The sequence below is a fragment of the Rhea pennata genome, chromosome 20 (genome assembly GCF_028389875.1).
Source record: "Rhea pennata isolate bPtePen1 chromosome 20, bPtePen1.pri, whole genome shotgun sequence".
In the NCBI taxonomy this organism is placed as follows: Eukaryota; Metazoa; Chordata; class Aves; order Rheiformes; family Rheidae; genus Rhea; species Rhea pennata.
The window spans coordinates 7540091-7549570 of record NC_084682.1 but is presented as its reverse complement, the minus strand read 5'-3'; positions in this window follow the sequence as shown (position 1 = coordinate 7549570).

The window sequence follows — 9480 nt, the reverse complement described above, 5'->3', positions numbered from 1 at the left end:
CGGAGCCGCGCGCGCCCGCAAGGCTCCTTTCTTCTTGCCGACATCAGCTGTTTCTCCTGCCTGGAGCAGCTGCGATGCTGCTCTGATCGATGCCATCGATTAGTTCCCTTCTCCATCGCTGGAGAGGAGCTGGTGCGGGGAGGGGGCTGGGGAGAGAGAATAAATATTTCACAAGGCCTGGGCAAAAGCCGGGGTTATTTTGGGGCTTGGATTTATGGCCTATTAGGAATAAGGAATGAGTCTGTACTGGGGAGAGGAGACCCATTAATCCCGGCTGAAGGAGCACAAACGAGCAAGGGGAAATGGAGGAGTTTTTAATTATTTCACCGCGTTCCAGGGCGACATCTCGGTCCTCGAGCCGGGCGTCAGCGAGCGGCTGGGGAGTCCTCCTCGCCGGGAAGGGGGGCGTGGGGAGGCGCGTCGGCAGGGCGCCCCGGAGCCGCCGGGCTCTCCCGCGGGGGCCGGCTCCCGCCCCACGGCACCGCCAGCCCCGGCGGGGCCGAGCTATAAGCTGTGCGGGGCGGCCGGGCAGGGCGCTCGAGCCGGGGCCGCGTTTGGGTCCCCGGGCAGGGGCTGGTGCCGCTGGCGCACCGGGAGTCGTTGCTGGTGGCTAAATGCGCCCAGGCGGAGAGCGGGGACGGGCGGCGCTGGGGCCCCGGGGGGGACAGCAGAGCCCGCTTTGGGCAGCAGCCTGACACGGGCGCGGGGCAGTTTTGCTGCCCGGTAGTGTGGAGCCGGCGCTGGCGGGAGCTTGTGGATCGTATCCGGGCGCCTGCTTTGGGCACGAGGCAGCTCCGGGGCCTCACCAGGCTCTGGGCACGGCCCGGGCAAGAGGCTCCAGGCTGCGGAGATGCTGCCGGGGGGAGGGCTTGCTCCGAGGTGCGGAGGGGGCTGCATGGGGAGCGGGGGTGGGTGCCCGCTCGCAGGGGTGCCGTGCCAGCCCCGCCGCCGCCGTGTCCCTGTAAGGCAATGCTGCATGCGCCTGTAACCGGAGGAGCCGGGCACCGGGACGGCGCGGGTGAGTCACCGCCGGAGGCGGCCCCGGCCTGCGGAGCATCCCTGCCCTCCCGACGCTGCCCGGCACCCAGCACCACCTGGGTGACCTTGGGCCGCTGCCCTGTGCCGCTCGTGGTGCCCCGAGCACACGCGTGGGTCTGCCGCTCCGTTCTGCCAGCACGCCGCTCCGCCGGGATGCTGCCCGCCTGCCTCCGTTTCCCCGGGACCCCTCGCGGGCCCTCCGCCGCACGGAGCTGGCATCCAAGTCCCAGCCGAGCGGTCCTAGGAGGGGGCGAGCGGAGCCTCCCCTCGGCAGCGCGGGGCTGCTTTGGGGCTCGCGGGGCTCTGGCTTTTGCAGAGAGGGGCACCGAGGGGCGGCCTCGTCCCCGGCACGGGCTGCGCCGCCGGGGCAGCCCGTGGTGCAGGGGCAGCCGCGCCGGGGGCTCGCAGCTCCGGCGGCAGCGGGTCCCCGCGCGCCCGGCCCAAGGTCGCCCGGCACAGGGCTGGCGGGGTGCAGGCGTCGCCCGCGCCGCTCCCCGGCCGGGCCCCCCGCCAGCGCCGCGTCCTCCTTCCCCGCTCCTGCCGGCCCGCTGCCGCGTCTCGCGGTGACGTCACCCCGCCGGAGCCGGCAGCTATTTTGGGAACTGCAAAGTCACTGGTGCAATTAGTCCGCTGGCAGAGGGAGAGCGGCACGGGGGGGGCCGCGGCGCTCAGGGGGCCCAGCCTGGCGGGGCTGCGTGGCCGTGGCCCGCGGGCGCGGGAGGCTTTGCGCCTCTCCTTGTGCCCAAGGACTCCCTCCGAGATGGTAAATAGCCACGTTTGCAAATCTGCCCATCTATCATCTCCTTCTCTCTCTTTTCTCTTTCCTTTTTTTTTTTTTCTTATTCCCTTGGCAGGAGCCTTCCCACGTGGGCTGCCGAGCACTGGCAAAATCCAGATCGCGGCCGCTTTGCAGCCTGCGCTGCAATCGCATTCGTTTCGAGATAGGCATGAAAGCGATGAGGGGGCAAGGACGCAGGCAGCGCGCTTGCCGCGGCGATGCCGCCGAGCGCCCGCGCGGCCCCCCGGGCCCCGGGCAGGCGGGGTGGGGGGATCCCGGGCACGCTGCGCTGCTCCGCATCGCCCCGTCCCTTTGCCTTAAACCTGGGCAGCATCTGCTCGCAGAGCAGCTGGGTCGGGCTCGCGCGCAGCAGCGTCTCCCGCCCTCCGGGGCCGCGGCTCCGTCCTTGCCTGCGCCGCCGGCTGCGGCAGCGGCTCGGGGCGGGGAGGTGCCGAACCGGGAGGCGCTGCAGCCCGCCCGCGCCGCCCTCGTCCCCCGGCGGCCCCTTTGCTAGGGCCGCCGGCGGTCCCGCATCCCCGCGGCCGCAGCGGGGGGGGGGGGGGACGACACACGCCAGCGCTCCCGCACTTGGCGGGCAGCCTGCAACCTCCCCGAAAGCGGGGCAGCAAAAATCGCCCGATTGCTTTAAAAATCCCCCGGACTTTCCCACGTGACCCTGGAGTCTCTTTGAAGCCCTATTCCCCATGAAAAAAAGACCAAAAGAAAATAATAATAATAACAACAACAATAAATCCTTTCTCCTCAAGCCCGAGAGAGGCTGGAAAGGGGCCGGGCGGCCGGGCCGCGCCGGGGGGCCGGCGGGGAGCGGGGCCGGCGCTGCTGACTCACGCTGCGGAGCCGCGCGGCCAGACTGCAGCACGCCGCCTCCGACGGGAGCCAGGGAGCGGGCGATGCCGGCGGGGGCGATGCCCGGGCGAAGGGAAACCGAGGCACGGTCCTGCCACCCCATGGCGGGGGTCCGGAAACGAGGGGCCCTTCCCCGGCGCGCCCGGCACCTGCTCCCTGCAGGGACGACGGAGGTGGCCGGGGCTTTTTTTAGGCTCTCCGTGAGCGCTGTCTGGGTGGTATTTATATCAGCTCCTTAAATAAGAGCTGCCACCCGAGCCCGACTTGCTGGCTTAATTATTAACGCCCCGTGGGGAGCGGCGTGCCCGGAGCGCAGCCGGGCCCGCGGGGCCCCGGGGCCGTGGCCCCGCAGAGCCCGGCGCCGCGTTCGGGCTCGGAGCCGGCAAGCCGCTCGCGAGGCTGAGGAGGCTCCCCTGGGTGGGCCCTGCTCTGGGCACACGCGCTGCGTCCCGCTGGCGTCCCCGTTGCTCCGATAAAAAGCCCTGGGGGGATTTTCCGATGCTTTTGGTGCTGGGGGCTCGTGCTGGCATCGGGGTGAGGAGGGGGTGAGGCAGCATGGGCTGCTGGCCCCAGCTCCCATGCCCTCATCCCCCGCCACGTGTCAGCCAGCAGGGCCCTGTTCCCATCCCCAACTCCATCTCCGTCCCTGTCCCCATCCCCATCCCCATCCCCATCCCTGTCCCCAACCCCAACTCCATCTCCGTCCCTGTCCCCATCCCCATCCCCATCCCCATCCCTGTCCCCAACCCCATCTCCATTCCCGTTCCCATCCCCATCTGCATCTGCATCTCCATCTCCACCCCCATCTCCAGCCCAGTCCCCATCTCCATCCCCATCCCCATCCTCATTCCCGTCCCCATCTCCAGCAGGGAGGAGGGAGCTGGACCCCAGGGTGGGAGGGAGCTTTGCACCCACACATGTGCTGGGGAGCCCTGCTTTGCAACCCCCTCCCCCCACCCCGGGGGAGATTTGCTTGGGAAATTCCCCCGGGACTCTTGCTCAGAGCCCCAGGGAAGCATTCGGGCGAGCAGGGCTAACGACAGCCCGCGCTGCAGCAGCGTTAATTTGAGCTCAGGAAGCGTTTTGAACCCCTCGGGTGAAAGGCCGGGGCCGTGCACAAAGTGCCGCAGCGCTGCGGGGCCCAAGCGGTGGCTGCCTGGGACGCTCACTCTCGGCCCCTGGCCGCTGCCTGGCCCTGGGGCAGTTCGGGGAGCACCGGCTCTGCTCCGAGCTCGCTCCGACGTCGGGCGCGGGGAACCCCCGGCCCCTTCCTCGGGGCTGCCAGGCCCCCAACCTCGGTGCACAACCGGGCCTTTGCATGCACCTGCTCCTGCCCGCAGTGGGGAGTGCGGCAGCACCCGGCACCCGCCGGTGTGCACGAGCCCACGGCGGAGACCACCCGGCCTTGCAAAGGCACTTACCCGTGTAGGTGTGAAACACCCTCCGGGCTGTGCTGGGCCGGGCCTGAAGGGACTGCGAGGTCGCAGCCGCGCTGCATCCCAAAAAGCTTTACACAAAAAGGGAGCGTTCCCCATGGAGGTGTTGCAGCACTGCGGCACGGAGGGTGCTGCACCGCGGGCGGGAGCATCTCCGAGCCCCCTCGTTCCTGCTCCCGGCTGCATCACCCACCCGCGGGAGCAGGGGCGAGGCGGCGGGAGAGTTGGAGAGGGGAAGCAGGGACAGGGAAAGGGGGCTTTGGTGGTGTCACTGGGTGGCTGGAGTTCACCGGTTGCCCTCTCCCTGTGGAGCCACCAGGACAGCACAGGCAGGGGAAGGCGATGAGCCCGTGCGCTTCAGCGTGGAGACCTGCCCCTCACAACGCGGAGAGCCGAGCGGCCAGGGCTTCCCTGCAGCAGGGACGAGCGGAGCCGGGAGCCACCTCCGGAGCGGCTCCACAAGGACGCTTTGCAAGCACTGCTAACTGCAGAGGATCCTGCTTTTGTTTCCGACCTTCCTTCCGCACCCGGCTACTCTTCCCATACTCAGGGGCTGCACTGCCAGTCAGTGGGTTCCCGTGCCAACCAGAGATGCCAGCCCTGGAGAGGATCCTACCGGCATCTGCTCCGCACACTGCCTGGACACTGGGGCAGTCCATCCCTGCCTGGGGCAGCTGGGCTTGCCGGAGCTCAGGAGAAGGTCCCTTTGGAAAGCACCGAGGCACCCCAAACCCCTCTCTCCATGTCTGAGAAGTGACTCCACCAAGAGACAACTGCTCATGCCGGGATGGGAATGGCCACAGCCTTAGCCAGGAGGAGGAGGCAGCTCTTCAGTCTGCTTCTTCGCGAAGCGAAGATGGCGATCTCTCGGCATCCCCAACGTGACGGCGCAGCGCAGCCCACCGCGCGGGAATGGGCGTGCGGCGGTGGTGATGTGCAGCTCCCCGGCTCACTCGCGGAGGAAAGGAGAACGAGAACGTCTGGCCCACCTCCCCGCAGCCAGCGGGGAGCGAGGATTTCTGAACAAATTTTCAGAGCAGTCAGCAGCCAAATGAAACGAGCCTCCAAGTCAAAGAGAATTTACCATCTTCCCTTGCACTGTCACAAGGCATTTACAACACCCAACAGGGAAGGCAAGAAAAGGCGAAGAGAAGGACTTGTCTTCCCGGCCACAGGAGTTAATGAAGTGGCACATTTGAGTGCTCCAGAGTTATTTTAATACAGTAGGTGGAATAAGCGTTATTAGGTTTTTCAGGGACACGTGCAGAACAGACCCACATTCTTCGGGTCTTTTTAACTTCCCAAACCAGCAACCTTCTGGGCTCTCGCCGAGGTGCAGATATGCAACAGGCAGAACTGAGAGAAAGACATTTATTAATGAACATCCAGATTACCCAGCAGCAAAAACCTGCACCCTGCAGCTGCGTGGCCTCCTCTCCAGAAGCCATCCACCATGCAGCCTCCATCAAACCACTTTCCCAGTCTGTCAAATAGAGTAATTAAGTGGTGTGATGAGAACTGATTTATGTATCAGAGCCCCCAAAGGTGCCTAGATCCATGGCAGATAAAAATTACAGCAAGATTTCTATTCTGAAGAATTTACAGCATTATGAATATTACATCCTGACCTGTGATGGAGAAGGAAATTGTCCGCATTGTGGTATTTATTTATTGCTATGGTGCTTTGACAGGTATAAATCAGTATTTATTCAGTCACCATAAATAGGCAGAGCTGCAACAATTTGGACTAGCTGAGAATCTGCCATATTTATGTAAATTACTAGATAAGTGTCGTAAGGTTGTATGGAGAGGCATTATTTTTTATTAGGTTGATATATTTGGAAAAAATAGACAAGCTTCAAGGCATACAAGCTCTTCTTCATGTCTAGACTTGTGTTAAATATTATCTGTGAGAATCCAGTAGTTGTACCCAAGTGTTATTTTTTGCAAGTAGGAGGAACAATGTATTCAACACAAAGATGGAAGCGTCATTCAAAATAGCCTTAAAACCTCGTTATCCAGGAACAGTACACAACTCCCGTCTGGTCCACACACACAGATCTACCTTTATTGTGGCAGATAGTCTTGTTTGGCTGGTAAGGTAGAGGACATGTGCCCTCATCAGTGGGTCTCTCGCTGCCAGCTTTCTCTTTTACCTGGAAATCCATCTTGTGGAGATGCATTTTTTTCTTAGGTTAGAGCATGGCTCTTTGGGCAAAGTTTTTCTGTTATAAGCTTTGTACAGCACCACATGCAAAGGGGGATCAGACACCTTACGAATTTCTAAATACCTCCAAACTTGATAAGAAAGAGTAGACATAGCTGAAACACTAGTGTTAATTCTGGGACCCACAAAGTATTTTAAAGTTCTCTTGCGTTCTGCACATCTTTGCTCAAATTTTATCCCCAAAGCTGGCATCATCAGGAACATACTGAAAACAACAAACTGTTACTGAGCTCTCCAGAGATGGCGAACCTCGTTAGAAGAATGAATGCACCATTATCATAAAAGAGGAATAAACTGCTGTTGTCTACAGGGCACTATCCTTAGGATAGCTGTCATGGTAAACAGAAGCGGGGGACAATGGGTGTTTTCAGTCCAAGAACCACGTGTGCAGCGGGGACTGAGGCCACATACCCAGGGCGGCCAGGAAGGAGCTGAGTCCGGGACACGGGAGCACTTCAGTGCTTTTAGAGGCATGTTTACAGCAATCGACTCAGGAGACCTGATCTGCGCTTGGGTTTTAGCAGGCTTGCACAACAGGAAAACTTCCACTTTCTCTTTAAAAGGGTCATGTCCGGTCCCCAACTGGCCAAGCTGAGACTGGGAAGAGCTGTGTGCCATCCACAGGGGAGGCCAGGTGTCAGACTACCCATATGGGCAAAAGGAACCAGCTTGCGAAAATACTGAGCTACGTGCTGAGAAGGTCAGCAAGAGGAAATACCTTTGGGAAGTTCAGTGAAAGGGGAAAAGGCATACCATGACATATCTCTGCAGCCCTGGCAAGATTCCTCTCCGCAGGTCTTGTTACAAATGTCTAGAACTGGATCTTTTAAATGTGCTCATGCCTTACACAGCTTATGGGGAAAAACCAATTTGAAGTTGAAGGTTTAATATTCGCTTTGTTAGAAATCCATGTGACCTTGCCTCAGTCTTACAACATCAATTGGTCAGTTGTTGAGCAAGAAGATGCACAAAGGAAGGAGGCTGGAAAAGAAGGAACGTGTTAGACAATGTTTCATTTTATACAGAGAATAGATATGATCTGGCCATATTTCTATTTTTGAGGAACTATTTATGAGAAGACCTGATATCTTCCAGTCTCAGAAACTATAAACACGTAAGTATGTTGTTTAAGTAACACAGGTCCATTCATTACCATTATTTGTTACCTGTAAAGCAATGTAAGAATGCTAAAACCACAACAAAGATGGAGATCTTATCCCCAAACTGTGTTGCCTGCTGTGATGAAGTACAATCATCACTTCCAAACTGAGTTTGTTTCCTGTGAAGTTTCAAAAGAAAACTGCAGAATAAGGGGATCAGCAAGATGGCCAAGGATGGCAAGAGTCAGCAGGCCCAACCACCATTGCTGCTTCAACCTAAATTGTAGTCACGTCTCCCAAACCACTCACGTGCCAACAGGAGTGGAGTGGCATCAGGAAGGCATCAGGAAGGCTGAGGGATGGGCAGAGCAGGCACTCGGGGCCCACTCACCATGTTTGAGGAAAGATGGGACTTATCATTGGGGGAAATGCACGTTACCACTGCCTGGCCTCTATCTGATCAGGGATAAAGCACTTCTATCTTGATCAGCACGTCACCTTTCATTAGGCCTGTTTCCTTTTCTATGATGATGGAAAGTCCTCTAAATACTGCTTTATCTATAGGCCTTTTAGGAAAAAAAAAAAGGATCTCTTATGGTTTCTAATGGAATTCATAACGTGCAGTAGAAGCTCTTCTAGGCAGTGAGTGAACATGCATTTTTATTTCATTCGTAATTGATGAGTTAGTTTAACATACTTGTGAGCTGGCCACTCATAAATTATACAGTGTCACTCCTAAGTAAGGCTGTGCTCCTCGGCAGTCTGTTCGGAAGGACCCCTGCCCTGTGGCCTGTTAAAGGAAAAGCAGTAAAAGCCAAGCGTTGGCTGTTTGTCCTGGACTATATCACAACAGTGTGACTCAGCACCCTCACGACAGCTAATACACACAGCAGCACCTCCTGGGGCTACCGACCCAGCCTCCAAACTGGAAGAATTCTTCACTGTTCGACAACGTGGTGCTCCTCCAAGCAGGAATTTTCAGAGGCTAATCTAGACTCCCAGCGCCTTTTTAAACATGGCACTGGACAGTACTGCACGCTCCCAGCCTCAGAAATCATGAGTCAGGCAGCAAAAATCCTGAGGCTGGCTTGAAAGGCGTGAGATTAAAACCCAAGCTTCTTTGGCTTGCTCTTAAGATTTTAGGCTTTTGAAAGCTCTGGTTTTATGTTTTAAAACTTGGCTCTACAGCTGAACAGGCTAGAAACAAATGATTTCTGAACTCAGGCTGACACTGTCAAAATCCCTCATGGAAATGAGAGGATAACCTGGCACCCCAAACACCATGTCTCTCGCGGAACATAACAGGACCAGGGAAGCCCCAAAGCTGTTAAGCGACGTCCTGCAGGTTAGGCTGGCAGCCAGCCCTGAACCTTGAGGATGGCCCACGCCCCTGGGGCTCCGTCGTTTTGGGGTGCCTGGTGCTCCCCAGAGCCGCTGCAGGCAGAGAGGCCGAGGCAAGGGGGATGCGTGATCTCAGCTCCCTGCAAGATGCTCCCCATCCCCTTGAGGCGGCCGCCAGCACGAGGGTGGCCCCGGCGTGCGGGGCCTGCACCACGGCGGCCACCCGCCCTGCGTGAGGGGAAGCTCGGGCTCTCTCCCGCCGCCGCCCCCAGCGGGGCGCACTGCCTGGTGAATCAGCACTGGGGAGCTGGTCGACGCCGTGCTTCCCCCACCGCAGGGGCGGGGAGCCCGCCGGCGGCCAGGGCGGCCACCCTGATGCCAGGGAAAGGGGGGGCCATCTTGTGGGGGGGAGCCATCTTGTGGGGGGCAGCCATCTTGTCGGGGGGGCCATCTTGAGGGGGGAGCCATCTTGTCGGGGGGGGCATCTTGTCGCGGGGGAACCATCTTGTTGGGGGGGGCGATCTTGTCGGGGAGGGTCGATGCGGGCGCGCGGCGCGCCGGGAAATGGAGTCTGGCGGCGGCGCGGGGAGGCGTTGAGGCGGCGGGGCGGCGGACTACAGCTCCCGGCGTGCCCCGGGCGCGCGCGCGGCCCGCGGTGGGGGCGCCGGGGCGGCGGTTGGCGGGCGGCGCGGG